General features: G+C 38.9%; 1 protein-coding gene across 1 annotated transcript in view; it reads left to right on the top strand.

Moving 5' to 3' along the window:
- Positions 1-76: 76 nt before the first annotated feature.
- Positions 77-23,430, top strand: part of MID1 (midline 1) — a 673,077-nt gene continuing 649,723 nt past the window's right edge. Inside the window, exons 1-3 of the mRNA XM_063634953.1 lie at positions 77-366; positions 4,226-4,315; positions 17,499-17,663. The gene's annotated coding sequence lies outside the window, so the exon portion shown is untranslated. The remainder of the gene's footprint in view (positions 367-4,225; positions 4,316-17,498; positions 17,664-23,430) is intronic.

Here is a 23,430-nt window from a genome sequence, read left to right as displayed (position 1 = left end):
ATTTTCCGTCAATCACGGAGAGCGGGTTCCGTCCCCTCCTCGCCTCGGCCTGTAACCGCTGCGGGGGCCGCTCTCTGGGCCCGCCCCTCCAGGCCAGGAGCGTTTTTCAAAATGCCGGCGGTGGCGGGGAAGGTTGTCTGGTCCAGAGGCTTCCCTAGAGTGACGAGCTCTGCTATGTATGCTTTATACGGCAGAGGGAGTGCTTTGGAGGAGTTTTTAAATTTCTGGTTTTTTTTTAAAATCTTATCCCATCAGTTTTAATTGTAGCAATGATTCAAGAAACGTTAGTAGGTGCCTGTAACTTTGGTGGTGGAGATCCAAAAGTGAACAAGACAGTGTTCTGACTGCTAAGTTCTTCTTAACTGGGTATGTGATTTTGAATGTCTGTATTTTCATTTACCTCCAACAGAAATTTAGCATTTTCTTCCATCAGGAATGTAGGCAATAAATCCTAGTACTATTAGCTGTATGTGGCACTAATAAACATTACAGATGAATTATGTCACATATGGTTGTTGTGCCTGTCTCAAAATATCATCCATCCACTAATTTGAAATTAAGGTAATTTTATCTTGTTACTTAAAGTGTTAATAAAGAAACATATATCTTTCCATATAACTATAGCGGCTCTGTGAAATACGTCCAGATGCCCCCTGGTGCAGGAAGTGTTGGGGGCTCACAGCTTTCAGCTGAGTCTCCAGGAATTGTCCTCTGCCTAAGAGAATTGCCTCACACAAAATCACATTCCCTCCTTGGGGACGGTCTGCATCCTATGAGGGTCTCTGCAAGGGCACATAAGTCCAGGCCCCTAGCCCCAAAGGGGACAACTCAGAAGGGCCATCCCAGCATCAGAACTGCCTACAGGGTAGCCCAAGGATTCCATTTCAACTATCACAGCTCAACTTCTCTCTTTACCCACAATTCTTTTGTCCCTCCCACAATTCCCTTTCACTCCCGCAATTCTGTTTTGTTACCCACAATTCTGTCTCCCACAATTCTCAGTTCTTTCCACAATCTTCTGTCTCTCCCACAATTCCTTATTTCTCCCACAATCCCATGTCACTCCCAAAATTCTATTCCTTCCCACAATTCATTTTTCTGTCCCACAATTCCTTGTCTTGCTCACAATTCTCTTGTTTCTCCCACGATTCCCTGTGTCTCCCACAATTCACTTTTCTGTCCCACAATTCCCGGTCTTGCCCGTAATTCTATTGTTTTTCCCACAAATTGCTGGGTTTCCCAGCAAGCCTTTCCTACAAATTCTTGTATCTCTCAAAATTCTATTTCCCACAGTTCTCTGTCTTTTCCATCATTCCCTATGACTCTGTCTCTCACAGTTCCTCAAAATTATTCATTTCCACAATGTTCTGTTCATTCACAATACTCTGTTCTTATTCCCCAGTCTCTCCCATAATTACCCATTATCTCTTATAATTCTGTTCTTTCACAATATTCTTTTTCATGATTTCCTTTCTCCCACAATTCTCCCTTCATTCTCATAATTATTCCGTCTCTCCCACAACACTGTATTCTCTCCCATGGTTCCCTGTATCTCCCAGAACTCTCTGTTCTCTACCCCAGTTTCCTGTCTCTCCCTGAGTTCTCTGTTCTCCCACAATTCCCTGTGTCTCCCATAATTCCATGTTTCTTCCCACAATTTTTGGTTTCCTCTCACAATTCTCTGTTCTCTCCCACAATTCCTTATCTCAACCATAATTCTGTATTCTATGCTACAATTTCCTGTCTTTCCTATAATTCCCCATCTCCCCCACAATTCTTTGTTCTTTCACAGAATTCTCCACTCTTACAATTCTCCATTCTCTCAAAATACTCCATGATTGTTCAGAATTCCCCAGTCTCTCCCCTAACTCCCATTCTCTCTCATAATTCTGTTTTCTCACAATATTCCCATTCACAATTTTCTATCCCACGTGTCCCTTTTCTCCCACAATTTTGTGTCTCTTCCACAATTTTTTATTCTCTCCCACAATCTTGTGTCTCTCCCACAATTCTTTGTGCTGTCCTCTCCACAAATCTATGTCTCTCCCACAATTCTGCTCTCTCCCACAATTCTGTTTTATATGCTACAATTTCCTGTCTTTCTCATAATTCCACATCTCTCTCCTAATTCTTTCTTCTCTCTGATAATTCTTCACTTTCACTCACAGTCCTCCATTCTCCTAAAATACTCCATCCTCATTTGCAATTCTGTAGTCTCTCCTCTAACTCATTAGTCTCCCTCATAATTCTGTTCTCTCACAATACTCTGTTCTCTTACACAATTTCCCGTCTCTCCCACAATAATCCCTTCTGTTTCATAATTCTCCCTTCTCTCCCACAATTCCCTGTGTGTCCACAATTTTGTGTGACTCCCACAATTCTCTGTTTTTTCCTACAATTCCTGATGTCTTCCCCCATTCTTTATTATCTCCCACAATTCCCTGTCTCACCTACAAGTCTCTGTTCTTTCCCATAATTCCTTATCTTTCCCATAATTCCTCGTATCTCCTACAATTCTTTGCTGTCTCTCACAATTCTCCACTCTTGCACTTCTCCGTTATTAAACAATATTCTGTTCTCTTTCGCAGCTCCCTAGTCTGTCTCCCAATTCCACATTGTCTCTCACAATTCTCTGTTCTCTCATGATACTTTATTCTCTCCTGCAATTCTCCCTTCTCCCATAATTCCCTATCTCTCCTATCATTTTCTGTTCTCTACCACAATTCTCAGTTCCCTTTCACAATTTCTCAGAAGACCCAAGCCTGGTCCTGTAACTTCAGTGTTTCAGGGCCCAAGGGGAAGAACATGGCCCAGATGAGTGGTATGTGATCAGGAGGAAGGGGTATGGTGGGAGGGTTTGTGGTTATAATGAGAGCAGGTGTCAGGAAAGGTGTGACTAAGGGGAAGCACAAAAGACCAATTCTTTGTTTTTTCTACAATTCCTGAGTTCTTCCACTTAATTCCGTATTATAGCACTTGACAAAAGATTTGCACTTATGTATTTGAATGTGTAATTCTCTTACCTATGTATGGATTTTCTGAAGTTAAAAAATAGATCTTATTTGGCTTTATATCCCCTATATCAGCACAACTCAAAATGTGTCCTGCCAGTGGGGACCAGTTCACACACTGTTACCATTCTAATATGAGATGAGGAGCTTTTACCACAAGGCAAGACAAAGCATTGCTTGCTTCATCCAGAAAGTCTTACTATGAAAAATGTCTCATCTCAGATAAAATTGTGCTTAGTGGCATAGCAGATTTATATTATAGTATAAGATTCTTAATTCAGCATTGGTCAATACCTAGCAGTTTCTGGACTGGCACTTGAGTAGCACTGCCCTATCATTACAGTGTAGTTTCTGTTGTATAATTGAGTGCTCACTGAAGCAGTCAGAAGCAGACACTGGAAGGGATCACAGAGTCAATGAATCATGAACAACATCACTCATTCAACAATATTTATGGAGCACCTATGATGTGTCAGGTACTGTGGGAAGTGCTGAGAATTTAAAAGTGCTAGACAGACTCCTTGCTCTCAGGGAATTTACATTCTAGTAAATGAATAGATTGGACAACAAACAATCCAACACAAACAGATAAATAAATAATTTAAGATCCTGATAAAAGCCACCAATTAAATGACACAGGTAGTGTGACAAAGATTGAGGCATGGGGGTCTACCCACCCCTGTGGGTAGATGATCTGTGGAGCAGAAAGTTTGTATTCCTCGGGAGCTTGTTAGAAATGCAGAATTTCAAGTCCCTCCCCAGAACCACTGAGTCAAAGTCTATCTTGTAACATGATCCCCAGATGATCAGTGTGCACGATACAGATTGAGAGCTCAGGATACCTTCTCAGATATGGTTGTCAGCAAAGACCTCTCTGAGAAGGGTGACGTTTAGCTGAGACCTGAATGTTGAGAAGGACCCAGCCATGTGAAGATCAATGCAAAGAGTGGTCCAGACAATGAGAATTCCATGGTAAAATGTTCTGAGATCAGAAGGAACAGGGAAAGACCAGTGTGGCCCACACAGAATGAGTTGGGGGCAGAATAGTAGGAGGTGATGTTGGGGCTGGATCATGCCGTAGGCCATGAGGAGGAAGTTACATTTTCTTTTAATTGAAATGTGAAGCCATGGAAATGTTTTTAAAAGGAAGAATTATTTGATCTGATAATAGAGATAGCTTGTTTTTCTCAACTTTGCTCTTCACCACTTTGTAGTTATGCCTGGAGACCTTCACTTGGTTCTATGCCAGCACTGCCCATGAACTTCATAGACGGTGATCTTTGCTAAGGCCTAAATGAATGAAGGTAAGTTCCTAAGACATAGCCAGGAGACCCCCCCCACCATAGGTCTGTGTTCCATGGAGTCTGACAGCATTCATCACATGTGTACTCAGAGGGACCATGTCTACATCAAAGGCCAGGGTTACCTCTTGCTCTTGGAAATAAACACTACTTTTCCTTAAAGGGATTTATTGCCAATAAAATTAGAGATGGCCAGAGGTTATCATTCTGTTTAATATTCTCACAACCATTGTAATAACTTTAGAGGATATATTATTACTAGTTGGTAAGTCCCAAGCATTTTTGTGTTTTGATGAGAGTCGAGGGTTTCTTCACATAGACCTCTAAAAATTGAATTAATTGGCCAGGCACAGTGGCTCACGCCTGTAATCTCAGCACTTTGGGAGGCCAAGGCGGACAGATCATGAGGTCAGGAGTTCAAGACCAGCCTGGCCAACATAGTGAAACCCCATCTCTACTAAAAATACAACAATTAGCTGGGTGTGGTGGCACACACCTGTAGCCCCAGCTACTTGGGAGGCTGAGGCGGGAGCATCGCTTGAACTCGGGAGGCAGAGGTTTCAGTGAGCCGAGACCATGCCATTGCACTCCAGCTTGGGTGACAGAGTGAGACTCTGTCTCAAAAGAAAAATTGAATTAATTAATTCACTGATTGTGGATGACTACCTTATATGACGAATCACTCCCAGTTTCTTATAGGAACCCTGGTTTCATGTCTCCAGATGTATGCAGGGCATTGCTTTTTGAGAAAGTTTCTTTAATTTATAGCTGTACTTATTTAAGGCTGGACTTTCCTTGATACCTGCCAAGGTGGTCTGAGTGGGCACTAATGGGTCTGCAATTAGGTCAATTCGGAAAACTTAAGGCTATTCTTTGATGAATGCCAACAGGGAGGTTGCCCAGCCTCTTCTCATGCTGGGAAATTCAGCAGATATGAGATTTGATAGGATACAGGGCCCTGATTCCCTCTATGGCAGTGCTTCTCAACTAGAGCTGATTTTGCTGTCCCTATCCTGGGGGTATTTGACAATATCTGGAGACATTTTTGGTTGTCACACTGAAGGTAGTGGTTGCTACTGAAATCAAGTGGATAGAAGTCTGGCATTCTGCTAAGCATCCTACAATGCAAAGGCCAACTCTAGTAACAAAGAATTATCTGGCCCCAAATGTCAATAATATTAAAGTGGAGAGACCCTATTCTTGGAAAACCAAAGGCCAGAAACTTCCTCTCCTTGATACCTGGCAGCTAGAGCATGGGCTTCTACTTTCTCCGCTTGCTCAATATATGTATATATACACACATGCAAACATACTGGCATGTAGTGTGCATTATGTAACTACACTGGGACTATTTAACTCATTGCCCCTTCTTTCTACCCCAAACCAACACACACAGTCATTCAGAAGCAGAAATGGGGGTCAGACTCGCTATTTTTGAGTGATGAAAACTGTTATTATTATTGAAGTTATTATGATTAAGTTGCTGATCCAGTTGTTGCCACAAGTGGGCCTTTATGAGTCACTAGATTTAACATGATGTGCCGAAAAAGATGGGAATAGCACTGGTAAGAATGGGTGAAGTGAACATTGCTCTGGGGAGGAGATATCAGTATAGTCTTGCCTAGAGGAGTGAGGAATTTCATGTTTTCTTCCCTATGAAAATAATTAGTAGTGGATTTGGTTACCAATGGTAGAGAGAAATGGGGAAACCACGGGGTTATGTTAATGAAATTTCCAGTGCGTATTGGATTTGCCCTCCAATTTTTAAAGCATAAACTAAGCCCATAACCAAAGCCCTTCTGACGTATTATTCTTTTAAAAAGGAGAAGCATTGTAGATTACAGTTGTCTGAAATTACCACCTTACTGCATAAAGAAAAAGCTAAGGTGAAGTAAATAAGAGAGGAGTAAAAAAATGGCTGCTGATTTTGAGAAATATTTAGGGTTAGGGGCAAGATGGGTTCAGGTTAGACACATTGCACTTGAGATGATAATGGTTATCTAGGCAGTGAAATCCAAGAAGCAGTTCAGAACACAGAATTAGAACTCAGGAAAGAGCTGGTTGCAGATAAGGAAATGTAAGTTATCAGGTTTGGTTGGATGTTAAGCCATAAGAATGGATGGTAAAATCCTTCAAGGCTTTGGTTTTCTTTGCTCTCATTCCAAATTTACCAAAGAACTTCGCGACTTTAGTTTGGCTTTCCTATTAGGAAGAGAATGCTTCACTAGCCAACCTAAATTCCTTCCTCCTTGGCAGTATTAGTTTCTTATTCCAAGCATTGTGAATTAATGACTTGGAGAAAATAGGAGTAATGGAAGGAAAATCAATAAGGCAAGGCATGAGTGGCTTTAAAGGAAGGAAGGGAAGGCTCTTTGAGTGGTTTGGACTCATTGTAAAGTGGGATTGAAAGATTAAACCCGCAAAAGACAAGTTGACAAACCATTCTCTACCACCACCACATGAAATGCAGTTTTCCAAGAAATGTGCTTTGAGGGACCCCATTTTTAAAACACAAGTAGTAGCATACTTTATATAGGGATTTAACTGTTGTTCTTCACCTAAAATATCTTGGAGGTTTTCCATATCCGTCTTTTTATTTAACAGATTCAAGAATTAAAATGTGAATTTTCATATCAGTACATACAGTGTTCCATTTTGTTTTTATTTAGGACATGTACACTATTCCATCATATAGATTAATACAGTTTATGTAACTGGTCCCTTACTAATGAACTAAATTTATGTTATTTCCAATACTTTCCTATTACAACAATACTACAATGAGTAATATTGTGCTTACATCATTTCTCACACTGTGTGAGCATATCTTTGTAATACCTAGAATTAAAACGACTGGGTCAAAGGGAATGTGCTTTTAAAACTTTGATAGTAACTTCTAAATGACCCGGGATAGGTGGTTGTACCCCTTGTAGCTTCCCTCAGGAGTGGATGAGAATGCCTGTTTTTCCACACCTTCATCAACACAGTGTATTGCTTTTTTTTAAATTGATTTGTAGACATTCTTTATAAGGAAATTAACCTTTCTTCTACACTATGAAGTTGGAATATTTTCTAAAATTATCTTTTTTTGTTTTTGCTTCTGCTAAGTTTTGCTTTGAGTAGTTTTTATGGATCTTAATTTTATAATCTTCTATGATTTCTGGATGTTGTGGCATAATTAAAAATATTTTAAGTCCTAAATTCTCCCAAGTTTCTTCAGTTAAAAAAATTACACTTTTTCCTTTAAACCATTTATATATTTGAAACTTATCCTGGTGAAAGGAATAAGGTATAGCTGTGCTATGGTATGAATATGACTTGTTTGTCCCCATCAAAGCTAATTTTGAAATTTGATCCCCAGTGTGGCAGTGCTGGGAGCTGGGGCCTAATGGAAGATGCCTGGGTCAAGGGGTAAATCCTTCATGAATGACTTGGTGACTTTCTTATGGTAGTGGGTTCTCACTCTTGCGAGACTGGATTAATTCTTAGAGGAATGGATTGGTTCCAGCAAGAGCAGGATTGTTACAAAGTGAGGATCCCCCTCATGTTTACTCTGTCTTCACATGTGCCTGGTTTGCCTTTGACCTTCTCTGCTGACTCAACATGAAAGCCCTCACCAGAAGCTGAGAACATGCCGGTTCCATGCTTCTTGAATAGCCTGTAGAACTGTAAGCCAAACAAACCTCTTTTCTTTATAAACTACCCAGCCTCAGGTATTTTGTTGTAGTAACACAAAATGGACTAAAGACAAGCTCCAATGACTACATCCATTTTATAATCTCCTATGTTTTGGATTCTCTTATCTTTAGTCTTAATGTTTGTGTGTTTATTTTGGATTTTCCGGGGATTATTTCATATAATCTCAACTAATAATGATTTTACTTCCTCCCGTTCAACTTTAATGCCTCTAATTTCTTTTCTTTTCTTTTTTTTTTTTTTTTTTTGAGACGATGTCTCGCTCTTGTTGCCCAGGCTGGAGTGCAATGGCATGATCTTGGCTCGCCGCAACCTCCACCTCCCAAGTTCAAGTGATCCTCCTACCTCAGCCTCCCAAGTAGGTGGGATTACAGGCGCCTGCCACCATGCCCAGCTAATTTTTTTTTTTTTTTAAGTAGAGATGGGGTTTCACCATGTTGGCCAGGCTGGTCTCGAACTCCTGACCTCAGGCGATCCGCCCACCTCGGCCTCTCAAAGTGCTGGGATTATAGGCGTGAGCCCCTGCGCCTGGCCTAATGCCTCTAATTTCTTTCTCCTGCATAGGCTAAGACTTTCCAGCAAAACGTTAAATGAAAGTGGCAGTAGACATTCTTAATTTTTGTGGAAAGGTGTCTAGTGTTTATCCATTAAGCATTTTGCGAACTTTTAGATTGGCATAAAGTTTTTTGTCATGTTTAGGAAGTATCCATATGTCTCTATTTTGTTATGAGTGTTTTACAAAATCAGCAAGTAATTTAGTGAATGGGTTTTCATAGAAGATGATAAAGGGGCAGAGTTTCCCCTCTAGGTCAGTGTAAACTGAGCCAGCACAAGCAGAGAAAGGAGTCCAGAGGCAGAAGTGACCATGGGAGCCTAAGTCCCTGAGGAGTAACATATAACTCAGGGAAACTTGATATTCCATGGACATGGACTGGGAGATTCAAGTGAATAAGACCTTGGGGTCCAGGAGATGGGGAGGCCAGGCCTAATTGACAGAGGCGTGTCCTTTAAGGGTGAATTTATTAAACAAATATTATACAAAATACAATGAGCTGATAATAAAACATTCTGTGTTCTTAAATTTATATATGTGTGCTTGTGTGTACTAATATTGAGGCCCTTAAACCACTAAGATTTAGGATTCTTAAATAAAACAGATTAGGTAAAGTTTGCCTTCCAAAGCCAAGGGGAGAGGGATGGCCAGGGAAGGAGAATGTTCTGGCTGGAAAGGAGACAAATTCTGAGTAAAGGAAGCTGAAGGACAAACACTTCCACTCAGGATTTAGCATTGGCAGGACTGTTTGGTGTGTAGGAATTTAGAGCTGGGTCAGTATTATTTAAAGGACTACAAACCTGGTGTTAAATTTAAAAGGGGTGTGGGAGTGGAGCATGGCAGGTGGTGAACCAAAGGAATTTACTATGATCTGAAAAATAAGCTTAAGTACTAACTCCACTGTGGGCAGGGAGGCAAGAACCTTCCCCCTTTTGAGTTGAAGATAAGCCTCTTCAGTCTGAACTTTCCTAAATTCCACTTCTTCCTTTTCTATAAAACAAGGTGAAGTACTTTATGCTATCTATCAAAAATCATTGACTGTATGTTACATGAATTTATGAACTTATTATGCTAGAAAAGTGTTCCTTGGCTATTTCATATGTATATAAGCTTTCTCCCTCAACACAGTTTCTGCTTTTTTTTTATGGAATCTCACATAGTCTATATCTTGTTTTCAGAGTAGATACCATCACTGTGGGTGGCTGAGTTCTCATCTATATGCAACCAAGGCTAACTGGCTCTCTAGGTTACCTTGATGCCACCCACTGAGAGTCCTTTCTGGATTTAGTGATTTAGTGCTGCTTATTTTCACCTTCTCTCAGGATGGAGCCTCAGAATAGAGACCAGGTTGAAGATCAGTCTTTTACTTAGAACCATGAAAGCAGGTACTACATCTTATCCGTCTATGACCCGGTGACCCAGAAGCCATTAATTTGACATTACCAACATACCTCCACACAAAGACTTTATAATCTTCAGTGTGATAATTAAACAAACAAAGAAACAAACAAAAACTTAAACAACTTTGGAAGGGAGAATGATAACCTAAATTTTAAGCATAAGAAAATCCCTAACAAAAAGATCCAACTAATTGCCACTAGGGGGCGATGGAAGTTCGTGAACTGCTCTGCTAATCCCTGAGGCAACTGAGCACTTTAGTTGGTTTATTTATTCAAAGCTGGAATTTGGACGTGTGAACCATCAAGCTTAGGGAAATTCCTGGATGAGGAACACAGTCCTGGGAGAAACCTACCAAAGATGGAATTAGCACCTTGGCGAACCGCCTTCAGCGCAAAGAACTTTCTTTCCTTGTATGTCTTAAGAATTTACTTCAGTTCCCTTCTGTCTGAAGCAGAGGAAACCAAGTTAAACTGTGAATAAGCACGACAACAAAGAAGAGTTCTTATTTATCACTACCTGCAAACACATGTAAGTGCACAGTTTAAACAGCATTCAGACATCTCACAGCCACTTGGATCAGAGTTTTGGTGTGGTTAGGCCTCAGTTGGCAACTTTCCTGAGGAAAGGAGGGAGGTTATAGAGTTTATCTTAGGAAATTCTGAGTCATAGATAACACTTTAAGTGACAGTTAAGGAATCTAGTGAGAGGGAGTTTGGACAGGTTTAGAAAAGCACCCTATGGAAAACAAAGGAGAAAAAAAAGTATCTTCACTGCAAGAGTAATATTGAAGCTACTTGGTGGCGTGTTGTGGGCTTTATTTCTCCTTCCAGATTCCCTCGGTGGTGTCTGGAACCACTGGTAGGATAGGGATCCTGGCACTAGACTTTGACCAGCCCAGTCATCAGGCAATATCAATGTTAGGGGTCCCGTTGCTAGTTCTAGTTGGTCTTTTTTTCCCTCTCAAGATTGCCAATAAAGTGTCATCAGCAACTGGGTGTGGTGGCTCATGCCTGCAATCCCAGCACTTTGGGAGGCTGAGGTGGGCAGATCACCTGAGGTCAGGAGTTCAAGATCAGCCTGGGCAAAATGGTGAAACCCCATCTCTACTAAAAAAAAAAAAAAAAAAAAAAAAATTAGCCAAGCATGGTGGCATGCACCTGTAATCCCAGCTACTCGGGAGGCTGAGGTAGGAGAATCGCTTGAACCCAGGGCGTGGAGGTTGCAGTGAGCTGAGATAGCACCTCTGTACTCCAGCCTGGGTGACACAGCGAGACTCCATCTCAAAAAAAAAAAAAAAGTGTCATCAGCACAAGAATTTGTCCTGCTTCCACTCCAGGAAGGGCCAAAGAGGACAAAGAGATATGGAACTTAAAAAGCAAGTCTAGAATGCACTTTTGTGCATAAGACATAAATATATCCATGAAATCATGTTGCATCCCCTGTGTAATAGGCTCTCCATTTCAAAAGCCCTCCAACTTGGCATAGGGATGACCTAAGGGCTCTAAGATTGCAGCTAGGATAAGGACCCATGGATCCCAACGCTCAGTGCCCTATGTCCTCTGGAACTTGCTGACACATGTTTCTGAGGGACACTCAGAAAACCTGGAAGCATGTTATATTAGTGAGGACATTTTGGATTTTGAGTGAGAAGTCCAGCTTGAGTTAACTTAAGGAGAAAAAGAAATTTTGGGATCACACTCTTAGGAAGTCCGGGGTGGGTAAAGCCTCAGGAAGGGCTGGATCCAGTCATTCTGCCTCCATCTCTTGGCCTGATGCCACTTAGTGTGAAGGCCTCTCTCCTAACTTCTTTAACATTTGGGGGAATTTGCTCTGACTGGGTCACATTCTTTCCCCTGGATCAATTACTGTGTCTGGGGAGGTGAGGCAATATGATTGGCTAGGTCTGGTGTGTTGTGATTGACAGCCCACCTGGGACCACCTGAAATGGGGGAGAGGATGTTCCTCAGAGGAAATGATGCTGAACAGACAAAAGCAGCATGAATCTCCAGGCAAATCATTTATCTGTATGGACAGGAAGATCAACAAGCTGGAAACAGGAAGTGATCCATTAGCCAATAGTAAAATTAATCCCAATTGCTGTTTTGCTTCCTTAGATTCTAACATAGGCCTAATGAAAAAGCTCTGGATTCTTGTGTAAATAGTTTGGGAAATGCCTCTACTAATTCAGAGAGGATCTTGGAACTGTTTTCTATTGACAAATGCCCATAAAGAGGAACCTGAGTTGTATTCACATGCTTCTTTTATTCCTACAATAAGGAAAGCACCAGGAGTTCAATACTGAATGCTGAAATGAAAAGGAAACATTCTGTTTAATAATGAAAAGGACCAACAATTGCATTTGGGGCTAAAAGTCCCAAAATTATCCCTAGAAACCTCTTAAGGTCTACATATTATTTGCAAGGCTCCCTAATGCAAATGATCTGCTTTCTATGTCAATCTTAGTCATATAAAACACATGCCCCAGCATAACACATAAACAAAAACAAAATAAAATTTCAAGAAACCAAGGACCAAAAATAGCTGTAGTCAACTGCTGATAAGGTGTGAATGGAAACGGTGGGACATTCTGGTCTGAATGACAATTGCTCTTGATTTTCGAGGCTGAGAGGATTGTAGGAAGCCATTGTACAGATGGGATGACTTACCTACGCCACAGGCTGGCAGCCATATCCACACACCATTCCGAGCCTAGGAGAAAAGCCCTGGGCCCAGAGGTGAGGTGCCCTGGAAAGGGCACCCTTTGGAGTCATAGAGCTCCAACTCTGGGATCTCTGACTGTCAGCTGTGTGATGTGGATATCACGTCATCTCTCAGAGCCTCCACTGCTTCACTGGTGAAGTGACAGGAACACTGACTTTATGGCATTATGTCATGGAGAAAATGAATACTCGTATATTGATCTAACTCAGGAGTCAGAACATGTATTCTGTGAAGGGCCAGAGAGTAAATATTTTGGGCTTTGTAGGCCATAGACTCCATGGCAACTACTGAACTCTACATGAAAGCAGCCACAGACAATGTGTAAATGAATGGATGTGGCTGTGCTCCAATGAAAGTTTATTTACAACCTGAAGGTGGCCCTCAACTTTGTCCCAAAGGCCATAGTTTTCTGACCCCTGGTTTAATGGTTAGTTCCTCCCTGTTCAATAAGTGTTAGCTCCTCCTTGCTCATCCTGTTAACCCTTCTTCCCGTTGTCAGAGAACATTCTGGTGATAGGCTGGATTGTGTTCCCCCAAATTCATAAGTTGAAAGGCCTCACCCTTAATGTGACTGTATCGGAGATAGGGCCTTTAAAGAGGTAATTAAGGTCAAATCAGGTCATTAAGAGTGGGGCCCTAATCTGATAGGACTAGTGTCCTTATAAGAGGAATAGACACCAGGGCTTGTAACTCGCCCTCTCCACACCCAAAGGACCATGGAGAGCACAGTGATCTGAGGAAAGAGGGCTCACCAGAAACCAACCCTACTTGCACCTTGATCTTGGATTTTCAGCCTCCAGAACTGTGAAAAAATACATGTCTGTTTTTTAAACCACTGTCTGTGGGATTTTTTTATGGCAGCTCCATCAGAATAATATAATCCCCTGTGAATTAGCTGGGTAAACGATGATGCCACCTTAAATTCCTTCTTTTTTAAAAACATCTTTTTATAAAAATAATCTTTTCATATAAAAAATTTATGTCTGTTTTATATAAAGCTTTATATTTTGTATCTCTTGTTATAGTGGAGGTAAAAACATCTGCCCTGCTTATGTAACAAAATTTTTGTGAGGCTTAAACTTAGTAGAAAACACGAGGTGTGATATAGCACAAGTAATTACCAAGACATTTCTGTTTCAGCCATGTCACTCATATTTGCAAATGTAAGCTGGAACGTAAGAGAGCAAATCTGGACCCAAATGTTGAAGTTTTTTCTTTCCCTATAGTAAATTACTTGGTCAGTAGAGTGGGGTTGGTATTTGTTTGCTTTTCTTTTTTTGGAAGGTAGGGAGCTACAAGGAAGCTAGGAGAAGAAAACATGTATAAAAAGACTCTGGCTCCAGTCCAGTGTTTGCCTCTGCCCTTTGATGGCCAATGGAATCGTTTCATTCAGTGTAGTAAATTCAGATAAAATTTCCATGCTATGTTAGGTGCTGTGCTGGGTATGGTGGATAAAGAAGTGACAAAGACAAAGTCTTTGCCTCCAAGGAGCTTATATTCTAGGGCAGAGGTAGGAGAGGTTGGGCTCAAAGCAGAGAACAGATGAATGAATAAAATAAGTGCAGAATTTGAATAATGCCAGAAAGAAAGCCAATCAGAAGTAACATGGTTAGGGGTCTTCATGCCCATTCATCTTGCCTTTTGTCCTCTTCTCCCAACTCTGATGTCCAAGTGTTTCAAGCTCATAGTTCCTCCTAAAGATGTTGAATCAAGATGATGTTCTTCTTGTTAGTATCATTTCTAATGTACAATTCACAAAATTTGTAACAACAATTGTTAACTGTGTACTTCTGGCCTGGACACTGCTATGCTAGGCACTTTTTTGGGGGTAGTAAGCTTTTAAATTCAGAATAGTTTTAGATTTATAGAAAAGTCACAAAGATATACAGAGAGTTTCCATTCACGCTACCCCCATTTTGTTCTTTTATTAACATCTTATATTAGTATGGTATATTTGTCACAAGCCATAAACCAATTTTGATACAATAATATTAACCAACACCCAAGATTTATTCAGATTTCCTTAGTTTTTATCTAATATACATTTTCTGGTTCAGGATCTCATCTAGGATGCCATATTACATTTGATTATCATGTCTCTTTGGGCTTTTCTTGGCTGTGAAAATTTCTCAGACTTTCCCTCTTTTTGATGACCTTGACAGCTTTGAAGAATGCTGGTCAGGTATGTTGTAGAATGTCCCTCAGCTGGGATTCGTCTGATGTAGTGCATTATTTCTCATTCTCATCCTTAACCTTCAGTGTAAGTATTAATTATTCATCTTTTACAGATGAAAACACTGAGATCCAGAGAGGTTAAGGAACTTCCTGAAAGTTACACAGCTAGCAAATGGCAGAAGCCGTGATTCAAACTCAGTGTTGACATGACTTCAAGCCACATACTTACTTTGCCTCCCTGGTCTCAATCTGCTAAATTTCTGACAATGGAATTATTCTCATCAAGGCTATCAGGGTGATCTCTTTATAGTTCTTTCATATACTTTAAAGCAATTTGATGACATGCTTAATTAGATTAGAACAATTTCCACAATCAGTTGTTTGCTGAACTGGTTATTTGTATAACTTCGTTGGTTGTGTTCCTAGTTGGTTGCGTTGGTTAATCCAAAAAGAGTATCACTGAAAAAGTATTTGAGAACCTGTGTTTCTAGAAGTAGTTCTCAAACTGTGCTCAGAAGTAACCTGGACTGCTTGTTAGTAATGCACTTCCCTGGGTTAGGGTGATCCACTGCCCCTCTTTGCCCAGGACTGAGCAATTCCCAGAAAAGTCCCAGGCAAATCAGGACACTTGGTCACCCTACCACAGAACTCCTGTGACTCACTAAGGCCCAGCAATCTGCTTTTGAACAAACTATCCAGGAGATTATTCTAAACGCACAGAAGTCTGAGATCCACTACATTAGATATAGAAATGAACTGCTGAAATAACTGGTGGCCAGTTTCTGAAGATATTGAAAAACATTGATTTTCATCTGGTTGGGTATATTTAACTCTGCCTGAAGTTGAAGGAGAATAATATCACCCAAACTTCCAGCCTTTTGATCTTTACTTAAGAAATGGTACTACTTTCCCAGCTCTATATTTTAGTTGAAGAATGATGGGAGTTCCCAAAAGATATAAGGACTTTATGAGGCCATTATTTATCAGTCAGAATTAATGAATCTGTTATTAATCCAGGGTAGTGGTTCTCAAACTTTGGAAGCTCAATGGAATCACCAGGGAGAGTTTAAAAATCCCAATGCTCAGTTCAACCCCAGACCAATTTTACCAGAATATCTGGGAGTGGGAGCCAGGCACTAATTTTACATTTGAGAGCCATGGATCGAAAGGAATGCTGTCCAGTAGAAATAGAATGTGAGCTGCAGTTTCCTAGTAGTCACATTTGAAAAGTAAAAGACAAGCACATGAATTTTAAGAACATATTTAATGTAACCCAACATATCTGAAATTTTATCATTTTAACCTGTAATCATAAAATTTTCAATGACGTGTTTTACGTAAATGTTTTTATACTAAGTCTTTGAAATCTGGTGTGTATTTTATGCTTACAGTACTTCTTAATTTGGATGCTATATTTTCACCAGAAATACTTATCTGTATTTAGATTCATGTACCTAAGTTGTTCCAAACATATTGAAAAGTATTCCAATAACTGAATTGAGTATGAGTTTTTAAATTTTAATTAATTAAATTTTTAAAATGCAATCTCTCAGTCTCAATAAGTACATTTCAATAGCTGAACAGATACATGTGACTAGTAACTTTGGTAATAGACAGCACATATCCAGGGCAGCACTTCTCAAACTTTAATTTGGGCACATAAATTAGGCAATCTGGTAAAAACTTAGGTTCTGTTCTGAGAAGTGTGGAGTGGAGCATGAGGTTCCTCATTTCTAACTAGCTGCCAGGTGATACTGTTGCTGCTGAGCCAGGGACAACATTTTGAGTAGCAAGGATCTGGGAGTAATGTTGAATGATGGCTACTTCCACTCTGATTTCTCCACTTGCTCAGTGCTAATGTCTTATTTCAAAGGCTCAACATGAAAACAATAAGCCGTTCCTTTTTGGTTAGGAAATGTGTGTGTGTGAATATATATACATATATTACACATATGTATAAATGCATGTGCATATACACAAATATGGTGTGTATCCATGTACATGTATGTCTGAACTTGTCTGGAAGCATAAGCTAGCTCTGCAAATGTAAAGAGCACTTCAGTACCTCATATATTATGTGTCTTCATTTTATTTTAAATTCAGTGTACACTTCTTTGGTTCACTGGAACTGAACAACAGCTGAATGTTTAACCTTGATGTAGGTCTCTATATTCATTTATTTGCTTTTTAAAATGATTAAGTAGGTTCCTGCATTGTGTTTCAATGTTTAAAGGTATTTAAAAAGTATTTGATGACCCAGGCTCTGGTTTTGTGTACAGTGCAGTGTAAATCCCAGTTTCATTTGTATGTGGAAATTTTTAGCTCCAGTACTTGTATTTCTTTCTATAGATGCTTTTTCATTGTTCTTTAGATATCAGTATGGATAGGAATTGCTTCTGGAGTGCTGTTTCAATGTTTATTCAATTATTCAGTTGATTCAATTCAATTGGTTCCTCTGAGCCAAAGCTGATTTAACTCCTGGGCCAGTATCTAAAACAAACCCCCAAAACCTAAAATTGACTGAGTTCTTTTTGAGGATTTATAATCTGAGAAAGTTATTCGAGCATAAACAGGAACCAAAATCATAATGAAATTGGAGAAATTGATCATGCATCCCTCTTATTTTTTACTTTCTTTTAGGGGACAATTTTTTTGGAGGGAAGCCACCACTGTATTTAGCAGTTGTTGAAATCACACGAAGAAGTGAAAGATATAGCTATTCAAAACTTTTGGAAAGGCCGGGCGTGGAGGCTCACACCTATGATCCCAGGATTTTGGGAGGCCAAGACGGGCAGATCACTTGAGGTGAGGAGTTCAAGACCAGCCTGGCCAACATGGTGAAACCCTGTCTCTACTAAAAATACCAAAATTAGTTGGGTGTGGTGGCGGCCTCCTGTAATCCCAGCTACTTGGGAGGTTGAGGAAGGAGAATGGCTTGAGCCTGGGAGGTGGAGGTTTCAGTGAGCCGAGATCATGCCACTGCACTCTAGCCTCGGCGACTGAGCAGGACTCTGTCTCCAAAAAAAAAAAAAAACAAAAAACAAAACAAAACAAAACAAAAACAAAAGAATAAAAAAAAACTTTTGGAAAAAAATCAGGGGATAACTCATTAAAATTAAAGGAAATAAAATGAAAGATAGCAGTTGGGTATATCAAGGCAGGATTTAAAGGAAAAATATTAATTCTTACTTTAATCAATTTTTAGCTATTTTATCTATTATCAGTCATGTGAAGTGGGAAAATTATATTTCTTTTTCTCTATGAGACAGAATATTTATTCTGTTTATGATTATGTATCCCAATAAATATAAGTCCCGGCATCATCCATGAAAATGGCTACTGATTCAAAAGCTTGATTCCTTGGGCTAGACACTGGAAGACTCAAAAGTCCCAAAGGAAATCAATATTCTCTTTGTTTTATTTATTTTGTTTTAACCTCATGGGTATCTATAGGTGAAGTTTGGCATATAATATATTTTTTATTTCTTGTGGACCAAACCTCATTTAATAATAGATAATAACAATAGCTAACATTCATCGATTAAAATGTGTCAGGGCCTTATTAATTACTTTGTATTATTTTTATTTAATTATCGTAACAACCTTATTATATAAGTACGGTTAAAGTATAATTTTTAACAATTTAAAAACATGAATGTCGTATAAATACGGAATGAAAACATTCCAAACAGTCATTTAACTCATTAATGATTGGAACCATTACAAGATTAAACTAATTCCAAGAACATTTTGAGGAATCTGGTATTTATAGACATTTTGAGGGAGAAAAAAAGTGTTGAATAAGATTTTGAGGCTGCATTTAAAACTGGTTAATATCCTTCAAAGCAATAAAACCACAGTATTTGATATTATCTTTTCTATTGGATAGAAATTTATGAATTAATGTAACTTCAGATCATCTAAATTCTAATCAAATAGAAAATAGAAAGTCAAACACAGGTACATTCCCTAGATAATGAAGTAACTTTTAGCACCAGTCAGTGCTCTGGTAAAATTTTGAAACGTCATGACACACTCTTTTAACCTTATTCAACTTTTAGATAATTTTTCTTGATAAAATTATAATTGTGTACATTTTACCAATGAGGAAGTTGATGCTTAGAGATGTTAAATAACATGATAAGGGAATCACAATAAGGGTAGAGCAAAAGTGGAACCCAGGTCCTTCTGATACTTTAACCCACTGTCTTATACCAGTTGAAAGCCATTTTTATCTGTCCTATAAAATTCTTTGTGTGTGTGTGTGTGTGTGTATTCAACATTGCTTAAAATAAATGGAATCAGTATTTGAGATTGAAAAACCTTTATTATATGAAAATTTTTATTATGATGGTATCAGTTGCAGTGAGATTTGTCCTATCAAGGATTTTGTTCTGTTTTGTTTACATGTACATACATGCTTACAATAGTGGAATGATGCATTCTTTGCAAGCAAACCAGACCCCAACTAATGGTGGGTAAAGGACTCAGAGTTAGAAGTTGTGCCAAAGATAGACTATAACAGGATATAGTTATGCCGAAGATAGACTATAACAAGGCTAAAAAATGAAGGAGGGAGACAGACTTTGACAGCAACGATCTGAAGAGCCTTGATGGAAGAAAGCTGAGAAGGAAAAAACTACAAACACTGAAATGTACTTAACTCTCACCTTTTCAATTTGAAGCTGTTCATAGTGAATTCAGCCTGTGTTCTAAATAAACAGACACCAAAAGAATCATGTGGGAGCTAGAATGTTGACTCTGCAGATTCTGAATATTGAGCTGATTTATAGTATTCCAATTCTTTGATAAGTGTCTAAAATGTTTCAATAGTTAGGCTATCTATGATTTATTTGTATTTGATATTAGCTTTATGATGATATTGTTTATAAATCAGCATGGATTTTGTGTGAGTTATTACAAGAAAAATTTACTCTTCTGATTAATTAAGGAAAGAACCACCTAACTTTGTGAAACTTCTGACTAATCAACATTTGAAATGTGTTTGTTGGCATGGTTTTCTAAAATAGGGGGTATAATAAAGTAGGTTAAAACAATGTTGTATAGTGAAGGTCCCAGAGATTGACCTAATTTATTTATTGTTTAAAACAAAACAAACAGAACAAAACTAAAAATCATGGACTTGTACTTCAGACTAGTATAGAATAACAAGGTCCAGATTTACCCACTTACCTGAAATAACAACAAAAAAAACTACACAAAATATATGAAGTAGTGATTTTCAAGACACTGATATCAGCTAATGAAGGACAGTGGTCCTTGAGAGATGATAAACGATGTGAACTCTATGATTTCCCAAGCTTACTGCCTTGAGAGAATTTCCAGACTATCAAGCTGGGGAAAGGGGTCGGTGGAGCTTGATGAACTCCATGATATGAGGAGGTGGAGCTGAGAGTCCAGGGAGAACAAGAAGGCTAGAATTCACAGAAAAGAGTACCAGGGAGGAGAGAGCTGCCCAGAGATAGGACTCTGGATACCTGCAGAATCCATCACAGTACTGACAGTGTATTCATGTGAGGATGCTACCCAGAACCAGAGAAATAATGACCTGAAAGGATTACAGGGAGTGATATGCAGCACTCTCACTGGCATGGGAATAGTGCCTATTCCACCAGCAAGACTTAGAAAACCTCATAATTCATGAAGCATTAGATGGTAAACTCAGAAGGATCTTGCCTCAGTAATGGAAGAATAATTAGTTCTAAACACAGCTCTGGCCCCGCTTAACAAATCTTAAGAGCAAGACCCAAATGGATCAAAAAGTTAGGTAGAGACATGGAAGATATAGAAAAGACCCAATTCAAACTTCTAGAGACCAAAACTGCAATGTTGGAGACAAAGTAGACCACATGGGAATAGTGACAGAGTAGACATTGTAGAAGAAAAGGTTAGTGAATGTGAAGATATGTCAATAAAAGCTATCCAAAATAAAACAAACAGAAAAATTGTTTAAATGAACAGCACATCAGTGATCTGTGTGATAACTTCACACAGCCTAAGATATATGTGCAATTGGATTCCCTGAAGGGGGAAGAGGGATTATAGGAAAAAATTTCAATACAATAGCCAAAAATATAAAACTATGAACTCACATATCTAAGTAGGTCAATAAACCTGAAGCATAAAAAAGAGGAAAATGACACTAAGACACATCATAATCAAATTTAACTAAACCTCTGATGAAGAAAAAGTCATAAAAGCATCCACAGAAATAAAGACACTAAAGATACATTGCATACAGAGGAACAAAGATAAAGATAACAGCAGATTTCTCACTGGAAACAATGCAATCAAGAAGACAATGGATTTGCATCTTCAAAATACCAGGGGTGGGTAGACAAAACAAACAAGCAAACAAACGAAAAAAAAAACCTGTCAACCTAGAATTCTATACCCAATGAGGCTATTTTTCAAAAATAAAGGTGAAAGACTTTTAGACATCAAAGTCTGAAAGAATTTGCCACCAGCTGCCCCACACTATGAGAAAAGTTAAAAAAAAATCAGGCACAAGGAAACTGATACCAAATGGATTATATCTACACAAAGGGAAAGAATGCATTCAAAATGGTCACTACATGTGATAAATATACAAGAGTTTTTTCTTACTATTAAATTTCTTTAAGAGATAATTGAATGCTTAAATAAAAATAATAACCCTGGAAACCATCATTCTCAGCAAATTAACACAGGAACAGAAAACCAAACACCACATATTCTCATTCATAAGTGGGAGTTGAACAATGAGAACATATGGGCACAGGGAGGGGAACGTCACACACTGGGGCCTGTCAGTTAGTATTTAGGGCAAGGGGAGGGATAGCATTAGGAGAAATACCTAATGTAGACGACGGGTTGATGGGTGCAGCAAACCACCATGGCACATGTATACCTATGTAACAAACCTGCACATTCTGCACATGTATCCCAGAACTTAAAGTATAATTAAAAAAATAATAATCCTGTCATATGCATATTATAACATAGGTAGAAGTAAATGTATGGTAACAGTAGCACAAAGATTGGGAGGGGGAGAAATAGAAATATACAATTGGAAGCTTCTTCTGCTATATAAGAAATGGTGTAATAATCACCATTTTGCCCACTTTTTAATGGGGTTGTTTGTTTTTCTTTTAAAAATTTAAGTTCATTATAGATGCTGGATATTAGACCTTGGTCACGTGCATAGTTTGCAAATATTTTCTCCCACTCTGTAGGTTGTTTCATTACTCTATTGTTTGTTTATTTTGCTGTACAGAAGCTCTTAAGTTTAATTAGATCCCACTTACCAATTTTTGCTTTTGTTGTGATTGCTTTTGGTGTCTTTGTCATGAAATCTTTGCCCATTCTTATGTCCAGGATGGTATTGCCTAGGTTATTTTCCAGAGGTTTTAAAGTTTTGGGTTTTACATTTAAGTCTTTAATCCATCTTGAGTTGATTTTTGTATGTGGTATAAGGAAGGGGTCCAGCTTCAATCTTCTGCATATGGCTAGTTGGTTACCCCAGCACCATTTATTGAATAGAGTCTTTTCCCCATTGCTTGTTTTTGTCAGCTTTGTCAAAGATCAGATGGTAGTAGGTGTGTGGCCTTATTTCTGGTTTCTCTATTCTGTTCCATTGGTCTATGTGCTTGTTTTCGTACCAGTACCATGCTGTTTTGGCTACTGTGGCCCTGTAGTATAGTTTGAAGTCAGGTAACGTGATGCCTCCAGCTTTGTTCTTTTTGCTTATGATTGCCTTGGCTATTCGGCTCTTTTTCAGTTCCATATGAATTTTAAAATAGTTTTTTCTAGTTCTGTGAAGAATGTCATTGGTAGCTTGACAAGAATAGCATTGAATCTGTAAACTGCTTTGGGCAGTTTGGCCATTTTAATGACATTGATTGTTCCTATCCATGAGCATGGGGTGTTTTTCCATTTGCTTGTGTCATCTCTGATTTCTTTGAGCAGTGTTTTATAGTTCTCATTGTAGACATCTTTCACCTCCCTGGTTAGCTGTATTCTTAGGTGTTTCATTCTTTCTGTGATACTTTTCTAAAGAAGACATACATGCAGTCAACATGCATATGAAAAAAAGCTCAGTATTACTGATCATTAGAGAAATGCAGTAAAAACCACAATGAGATACCATCTTACACCAGTCAGAATGGCTGTTATTAAAAAGTCAAAAAATAACAGAGGCTGGTGAGGTTGCAGAGAACAGGGAACATTTATAAACTGTTGGTGGGAGTGTAAATTAGTTCAACCATTGTGGAAAGCAGCATGGTGATTTCTCAAGGAGCTAAAAGCAGAACTACCATTCAACATAGCAATCCCATTACTGGGTATATACCCAGTGTAATATAAATCATTCTACCATGAAGACACATGCACATTAATGTTCATTGCAGCACTATTCGCAATAGTAAAGACATGAAATCAACATAAATGCCAATCAATGACAGATTGGAAAAAGAAAATGCGGTACATATACACCATGGAATACTATGCAGCCATAAAAAATGAGATCATGTCTTTTGCAGGAACATGGATGGAGCTGGAGGCTACTATCCTT

The sequence above is a fragment of the Symphalangus syndactylus genome, chromosome X (genome assembly GCF_028878055.3).
Source record: "Symphalangus syndactylus isolate Jambi chromosome X, NHGRI_mSymSyn1-v2.1_pri, whole genome shotgun sequence".
Taxonomy (NCBI): Eukaryota; Metazoa; Chordata; class Mammalia; order Primates; family Hylobatidae; genus Symphalangus; species Symphalangus syndactylus.
Note: the sequence above shows the minus strand (reverse complement) of the source record. Positions and strands in the feature narration are given on the sequence as shown.